The sequence below is a fragment of the Rhinatrema bivittatum genome, chromosome 1 (assembly GCF_901001135.1).
Source record: "Rhinatrema bivittatum chromosome 1, aRhiBiv1.1, whole genome shotgun sequence".
NCBI lineage: Eukaryota > Metazoa > Chordata > Amphibia > Gymnophiona > Rhinatrematidae > Rhinatrema > Rhinatrema bivittatum.
Genome location: NC_042615.1, coordinates 279,272,499 through 279,280,812, shown reverse-complemented (window position 1 = coordinate 279,280,812; position 8,314 = coordinate 279,272,499). Strand labels below are relative to the sequence as shown.

The 8,314-nt window shown below is 47.0% G+C and overlaps 1 long non-coding RNA gene across 1 annotated transcript; it reads right to left on the bottom strand.

The window, feature by feature from the left end:
- Positions 1-4,595: 4,595 nt before the first annotated feature.
- LOC115080505 lies at positions 4,596-7,374 on the bottom strand. The gene is made up of 2 exons (XR_003853583.1): positions 7,312-7,374; positions 4,596-5,428 (listed from the first exon to the last, which is right to left on the bottom strand). It is a non-coding gene; the product is annotated as an uncharacterized LOC115080505 (long non-coding RNA).
- Positions 7,375-8,314: the final 940 nt, after the last annotated feature.

The window sequence follows — 8,314 nt, the reverse complement described above, 5'->3', positions numbered from 1 at the left end:
GAAAAAAAATCCTCGCCAGCAGGAGAGCTGAAGAAAAAAAACCGCTAACCTGCAACCCGGGATCCTCTCTAGGCAGCATCCAGGCATCCATAGCACAAAAAACAGGACCTGCTAACTCCCTCAAAACAGCACCAGGGAGGATGCATGACCTCGTTCTCTCTCCACAAGGTACTCCTTTGCCGACTCTGCATCGGTGAACCAGCGCGGGCCCTGAGCGGTAGCTATATGAAGACGAGCCAGGTAGAGCAAAGCCGCCTTTTCATCCAGGGCGTAAAGCTTAGAGCAGATCGGCACCATCTTCCGACGTTGTTGCGACACAGCCGCAGAGAAGTCTTGAAAAATCAAGACCTTGTGGTTTTCGTAACTAAGCGATTTACTGGCACAGGCCGCAGCCATTATGGCAGCTTTATGAGAGAAATTTAGCAATTTGGCGATAACCACGCAAGGTCGATCATCAGACTTATGTGGCTGCCCCAGCCGATGGGCACGTTCAATGCGCAGGGGGCCAGAGGTGAAAGTAAGGCCCAGTGAACGAGGTAGCCATTCTTCAAGGAAGCCCGACAACTTGCTCTCCTCTAGTGTCTCTGGGAAACCCACGAAACGTAAGTTGGAGCGGCGAAACCTATTTTCCAGGTCTTCAAGCCACTCGGTGTGCTTAGCGAGGGAAGCCTTGATGGTAGATATGTCTAATAATATGGATTGGTGGCTATCTTGCAGATCAGAGATATGCTGTTCCGTGGCGGCAAAGCATGAGTCATATGCTGATAAAGATGTGGATAATTCAGTAAGCTTAGCCGAGATAATAAAGAGCTCCAGTCGTAAGATTTCCTGCATCACTGATTTTATATCAGCTAGTGCGGGCATCGGTGCCGCATCAGGGGCCCTGTCATCGTCATCGGCGGGGGGGGGGTCTGCCTGACGGCCTCACTCCCGGTCCTTTTCTTTATTCTTTTTCAGGCGGGAAATCATTTTTACAGGCAAAAACAACCCCGCTGTGTGCCCAAGTAAGAAATGAGAAAAAAAATCCATTACAAGTCCTCTATGAAAAGGGATGGGGTTAGATGAGCAGCAAGGGGGAAGCCGAGAAGGGAAGACATGTCTGATCCCTTCACTGCATCATGTGATCTCACTTCTCATGATTTTAAACACCTCTATCATATCCCCCCTCAGCCGTCTCTTCTCCAAGCTGAACAATCCTAACCTCTTTAGTCTTTCCTCATAGGGGAGCTGTTCCATTCCCTTTATCATTTTAGTAGCCCTTCTCTGTACCTTCTCCATCGCAACTATATCTTTTTTGAGATGCGGCGACCAGAATTGTACACAGTATTCAAGGTGTGGTCTCACAATGGAGAGATACAGAGGCATTATGACAATTTTCGTTTTATTCACCATTCCCTTTCTAATAATTCCCAACATTCTGTTTGCTTTTTTGACTGTCACAGCACACTGAACCAACAATTTCAATGTGTTATTCACTATGACGCATAGATCTCTTGCTTGGGTGGTAGCTCCTAATATGGAACCTAACATTGTGTAACTATAGCATGGGTTATTTTTCCCTATATGCATCACCTTGCACTTATCCACACTAAATTTCATCTGCCATTTGGATGCCCAATTTTCCAGTCTCATGAGGTCTTCCTGCAATTTATTACACTGCGCTTGTGATCTAACTACCATAGTGGCATCTCCAATAAGGGAAATGTTTACCAGATGATTCAGTCTACTACTCATTCAGGCCGATACAGTACAGTGCGCTCCGATGGAGCGCACTGTTAACCCGCCACTGGACGTATGTTTTCCCTTACCCCTTATTCAGTAAGGTGCCGAAAACGCGCGTCCAATCCGCCGAACCTAATAGCGCCCGCAACATGCAAATGCATGTTGATGGCCCTATTAGGTATTCCTGCGCAATTCAGAAAACAAAATGTGCAGCCAAGCCGCACATTTTGCTTTCAGAAATTAGCGCCTACCCAAAGGTAGGCGCTAATTTCTTCGGGCACCGGGAAAGTGCACAGAAAAGCAGTAAAAAATTTGAAGTCGGCCGGCGGCTGTCGGGTCAAAAACCGGACGCTCAATTTTGCCGGCGTCCGGTTTCCGAGCCCGTGACTGTCAGCAGGCTCGAGAACCGACGCCGGCAAAATTGAGCGTTGGCTGTCAAACCCGCTGACAGCCGCCGCTCCGGTCCAAAAGGAGGCGCTAGGGACACGCTAGTGTTCCTAGCACCTCCTTTTGCCCATTTTTACCGCCAGGCCTCATTTAAATACAGAATCACGTGCACAGGAGAGTGGACTGTGTGCGCGCCGGGAGAGCGGGCGAATGCCCGCTCTCCCGCAGACTTTACTGTATCAGCCCGATTGTGAATAGTGCATAGTGATTGAAGGGAATTCTTGTTTGAAGAACTGAGTCCAGTTTATAGCCTATTTGAAGAATTTTTAGAAGAGAACAGTAAGTTGGAGTAGAGCTTTGTACTGAGAATTGCATAAATGTATTCTTTTTCTGTCACTTGCAGTCTACTACATTATCTGCTTGACCAAATGCACTGTGAACTCACTTGCTATTTTAGGAACCCTGGAATGCACCAGATATACAGATGATAATTTGTATCTTGAATTTCCAGGAAAGCTCTGGGTAAAAACTAGTAAATATTAGGGATGTACATTTGTTTTCAATTAAATAGACAATGGCAATGAAATTGTCTATTTTGTCGGGTTTTCAGGATATCCACAATGAATATGCATGAGAGAAAATGTGCATGTTATGGAGGCAGTGCATGCACATTTTCTCTCATGCATATTCATTGTGGATATCCTGAAAACCCAACTGGCTGGGGGGTTCCCAGGACAGGGTTGGGAACCACTGGTCTACAACTAGCTAAGGAGGATCTGGGCTTATTATCTCTCTCAGATGAGGAGGAAACTTTTCTGGAAACCTTTCCTAAATTTAATAAAATCGCAATCTGGGCTGATCATTTAAAATCTAAATTGCCAGATCCTCACTTAGATCATCTGACATGGCAATATGTGAAGAGTTGGGTGTAACAGTCAAGGATCTGCAAATGGCATTTTCATGGTTATATAAATACCTCAACCTGGTTAATTTAAGAGAGATTCAATTTAAGCTTTTACAAAGAATCTGTATTACTAGAAGCCTTGGGTAGTAGGGATGTGCAGAGCAAAAGTTTATGTCCATATGTCAATATGTCCAAAGGGGGTCCCATTTGCGGTCAATATGGACATAAAAAAAATTAAATGAGTTGGGTATATGTCCATATGTGCAAAAAAAAAAATTTAAACCCCCTCACCCTCCTTAATCCCCCCCCCCAGACTTACCACAACTCCCTGGTGATCGAGCGAGGAGTGAGGACGCCATTTCTGCAATCCTTGGCTAGAAGCATGTGACGTCGGCGCCACGTCGAGTGACGCGGCGTCACGTGATTCCCGGCGAGTTCGCGCCGGAAGGCTCGTTCGGCCCAAAAAGAACTTTTGGCCAGCTTGGGGGGGAGGCCCCCCCAAGCTGGCTTCTAGCCAAGGATTGCTTCTAGCCAAGGATTGCAGAAATGGCGTCCTCACTCCTCGCTCGATCACCAGGGAGTTGTGGTAAGTCTGGGGGGGGGATTAAGGAGGGTGAGGGGGTTTAAATTTTTATTTTGGCTCAACAATCGCGATTTCCAACATATCCAACATAGCTATGTTGGATATGTGGGAAAGCCGATCGTTTATGTCACATCACTTTTTTAAGTTAAAAACAAAATATGCGTAGCGTTTTACATATGCGGTCAATACGAATGCACACCCAGAGATGCATAATACTACCCTATTGGGTAGTATTATGCATCTCTGGGAGTTGGATCTGTGCAATAAATGTAATGTCAAGACAGGAACTCTCTGCCACATGTTTACGGGTTGTGTTAAAATGCAAAACTACTGGAGACAAATATATGGTCTATTGGATAGGGTCTTAGATTGTGAGATCCCTTGGTCAGGGCCTTTATTATATTTACATTTGATGGATGGAAGTTTGCAGCTTCCTCAAGGGGGCAAAAAAATCATCATTGTGGCCATTATGTTAACAAAGAAGATGTTTTGCTACACTGGAAATCCGATGCTTTGCCACATGTGAGGGACTGGAAAAATATGATGAAAAAGATGGCACAGATGGAAATACTGCAGAAAAAGAGTATTCAACATCCTAAACAGATAACAGTGATGCGTGGATATTTTTGTTTGTGGGAGAAAATTATCGGACTCTTTTAAAATATATGCAAGACTCATAAAACAGCTAACAATAATTGTGTTAAGAATCAGCCGGAATGACTGAGAGTGTTCATGTTGTGTGACTATGCTGTGGGTAATTGTAAGGGGAACCATGTCTTGCTCTTCTGGAGAAGGATGATGAAAGAAGTAAAATGAAGAGTTGCAGAGGAATTCTAATTGTATCCGATCCTTATTCGGATTTATTGTTTATTGTTACCTTTGACGCAGCTATTATGATCATATTTGTTCATTGTTTTTCTTCTGCGACTTGAATGAAACAGATTTACAAAAAAAAAAAAAACCAGATAGAGCAAGGAGAGGACACAGATACTAAACTGAAGGTGCAGTATTTATTTAATAAGGGACAGTAATAGACTGCTAGACTGCACAGCGAATAAGGCCCACCATCGGCTGGCAGACAGTAGAAAGAAAAGGAAAAAGGAAAAGACAATAAAACTACCGTAAGGGAAAGGAAAAAAAAAAAACAGCTGCAGCTCTAGAAAAAAATCACTTACAAAAACTGCTAGGAGAGAGCAGAGCTGAATACACACAAGGCTCCTGCAGAAAAAACAGAGACTGAGGGACTCTACCTAGAGGGCAGGGTGATGACTATAGCTGCACATGCTCAGAAAGGCATGCTGAAAGCTTTAGATTCTTTGAGATCAAAGTTCCGTGCCAGGCTTCATCTGATGATGTCACCCATATGTGAGGACATAGGAGAATGTGATAAACCTCAAACACACTCCTGCAGTGGATCCCTCGCCATCCCCAAGTCCCCTGGAGGGGAACTAAACAGCTTTATCTTTCTCACCTCTGCAGCCAAAGTGTCAATGGGAGTAGAAAAAGAGGGCAGATTCCTGCAGTGAGTCTGAAATGGAAGAAAAATAATTCCTAAAATTATTAACTTCACAGCAGGAGGGGTTTCCCAGGAGGAGTCAAAAGTGGGTTTGGTTAGGGCAGATATGCAGAGAGGCTTCTCGCTTGCTGGTTATATTCATTCATTCGCTTTCACTATCCAGTTATAGGAGACTTGTCAAAGGAGGTAGGAATCCACTGAATGTGTAAACTGCGGAAGTAAACGACATGGCATCCGTTCTCCTCTGCAGCCACCACTCCCAGTGCCTCTTTCTGGCATCATTTCAAACTGTGACAGCAGGACTTCCAATCCAAAGCTGAAAGAAGAGTGAGAAAAAGCAGACCGCTGCAAATAAAAATGTATTTTCATCCTGAATATACTCGCATAGCTATTTTTAGACACGCTGCCTAACCCCTTCCTCCCTCCCCGCACCCATGAGAGAAAGCAGACCTTGCTTCTGATTGGCTAGAAACTAATTGACTTGATGGGCTCCCTCCTTCTCTTGTCTCCATATTAAATAAGGTCCTTTGATAAGACTGATAATTTTGCAATTATGTAAGTTTTGGGGAACAATTATGACCAGCTGTACGTGCAGCTTGTTAGTCAGCTGTGGGAGGGGAGATAAAGCCTTGTCTCCCTTGCCAGAGCTGATAATTGGATAATCAATCTCCCTTCAATTGCCCAGCCCCTGGGGCATGCAGTATTTCATCAGTGACAGGGCCAGGCAAAATGCCTTGGTCCAGCCGCTCTGCCTATCCCCAGCCCCTCAGCCAGCCTGGTACAGGGGTCACATTGGTTCAGCCTGAACAGCCAGCTCCCAGCACAAAGACTAGACACCGACTTACTGACTGACAGCTGTCCTGCAGCTCCCTCCTGTCTAAAATGAGCAGGCGGAAAGAAATCAAATGAAATACTGTCAAACAGCAACATTTTTCTTTTTTTCTTGGTTATTTTTTTGTTAGAGAACTTTCACCAGCAAAGAAACTCTTAAACATATTTTTCACTCTCTGTTCCCAGATCTGTTTCTTTGTTCAGCTCACCTTTACGTTCTGTAAATATTTTCTCCCTGACAAAGATCTTTTTTATTGCTCTTTCTCCCTCTCCAAAACAACTGTGCAATCCTTATTTTCAGTAGCTGGATGAGGGCTAGAGGGAAGACCTCTACAACTGAACCTTTCCAAACCTCTGTCACCTCCACGGTGCTCTCAAATCCCAGTGACCTCGATAGACAGGAGACCTGGATACAGGTCTCCTACACTCTGGCTAAGCCACAAGTCCAGCCAAAAAAGATATTTTTATAGCAAAATAAGTCATTTGGGAGTGAGAGTGTTCACCTTTGATTAATGGTTCGGACCTTAATAACACGGGGACCTGGCAGGCATAAACTAGTAAACAGGGAGCAATGAAATAGAATTATATATACATACATATAAAGCAGAAATTACTACTTACCTGATAATTTCCTTTCCTTTAGTGAGGGTTGGTCAATCCCCCCAAGTGGGTTATGCACCTCTGCCAGCAGTTGGAGACGGAGCAAAAGCTGACGTCACAGCTATATAGTCCTGTCCCGACATAAGCCCGCCAGTATTCTGTGGAAAAGCCAAACTGTGGGCAAACCTGATTAAACTTGAATATTATTAGCCACAGGCAACCATTCATGTTTCTCAACCACCAGGAACCCTGAGCTCAGCCAAAAGAAGGAACATATCTAGCAAACTAAGGGCTAGAGAAGTCACATGCAGGTCGATCCAGTAAAGTTAAGTTGAAGATTTCTCGTCTGTAACGAGCTTGCTGCGCACAATTCGGACGCGTAAGGCAAACCAGCGATACAGTCTCCAGTTTTGCGCGTCCGTAGTGCTTCTTAAAACAGACGCGTAACCCTTCCCGCACCCGGCATGTAAATGAACGAATTAGCTGTATAATGAAGGAATTAGCTATTCCCCTCCGATACCGTAACGCGCGCTCAGGTTCTCTCATTAGTAACGCACTGTTTTGCCGCGGCCGTAACGTGTTAGTTTACCGCCTCCCCCTAGTAGGAGTTAGGACTGAGTCTAGTAACAAATCCATCGACACCGCTTAAGATACTCAAAAACAATAAAACACAATTTAAAAAAAAAGCGATACAGAGATGATCGAGAAAATGTAATGATGTGGGACACATAAAACCTGTCAGAAGAAAAAATAAAAATTTTTAAATACCTGTCGGAGGGCCGCGTGGGTCCAGGCGGCCGGCGGTGGCGGGAGCCGGGTGGTCGCGTGTTAAATCTAGGGCGGCAGCGGCGGGACACGCGTTAGTTCGAGACGGGCGGCGGCGTGTTAAATCTAGGCCGGGTCCGCACAGGCGCGCATTCATTCATCCAGGCGGAGGAGCCGGCTGCTTTCGCCACCGGCTCCTCCGCCTGGATGAATGAATGCGCGCCTGTGCGACCCCTGCGATTCGGCGCTCAAGGCAGTCACATGCCGTGACGTCACGCCTTGAGCGCCGAATTGCAGGAGTCGCACAGGCGCGCATTCATTCATCCAGGCGGAGGAGCCGGTGGCGAAAGCAGCCGGCTCCTCCGCCTGGATGAATGAATTCATTCACTGCCGGTGGGGGCTGCCTCTCGGCAGCCCCCACCGGCAGTGAATGAATGAATGCGCGCCTGTGCGACCCCTGCAATTCGGCGCTCAAGGCAGTCACATGCCGTGACGTCACGCCTTGAGCGCCGAATCGCAGGGGTCGCACAGGCGCGCATTCATTCACTGCCGGTGGGGGCTGCCGGACCCCACCGGCAGTGAATGAATGCGCGCCTGTGCGGACCCGGCCTAGATTTAACACGCGACCGCCCGCCGGCCGTCTCGAGCTAACGCGTGTCCCCCCGCTGCCGCCGCCGCCCGGAACAGGCGCCCACCCACCTGCGGCCTAGATTTAACACGCGACCGCCCGGCTCCCGCCGCCGCCGGCCGCCTGGACCCACGCGGCCGTCTGAAACTAACGCGCGTCCACCCCCCGCCGCCCGGAACAGGCGCCCACCCGCCCGCGGCCTAGATTTAACACGCGACCACCGGCCCCCCGGATCCCGCCGGCCGCCTGGACCCACGCGGCCCTCCGATAGGTATTTAAAAATTTTGATTTTTACACTTCCTGGTACCTGTCATTTCAAATGTCATTTGAAATGACAGGTACCAACGCACCCTGGTTACTGTATAGGCGCTGTATTAA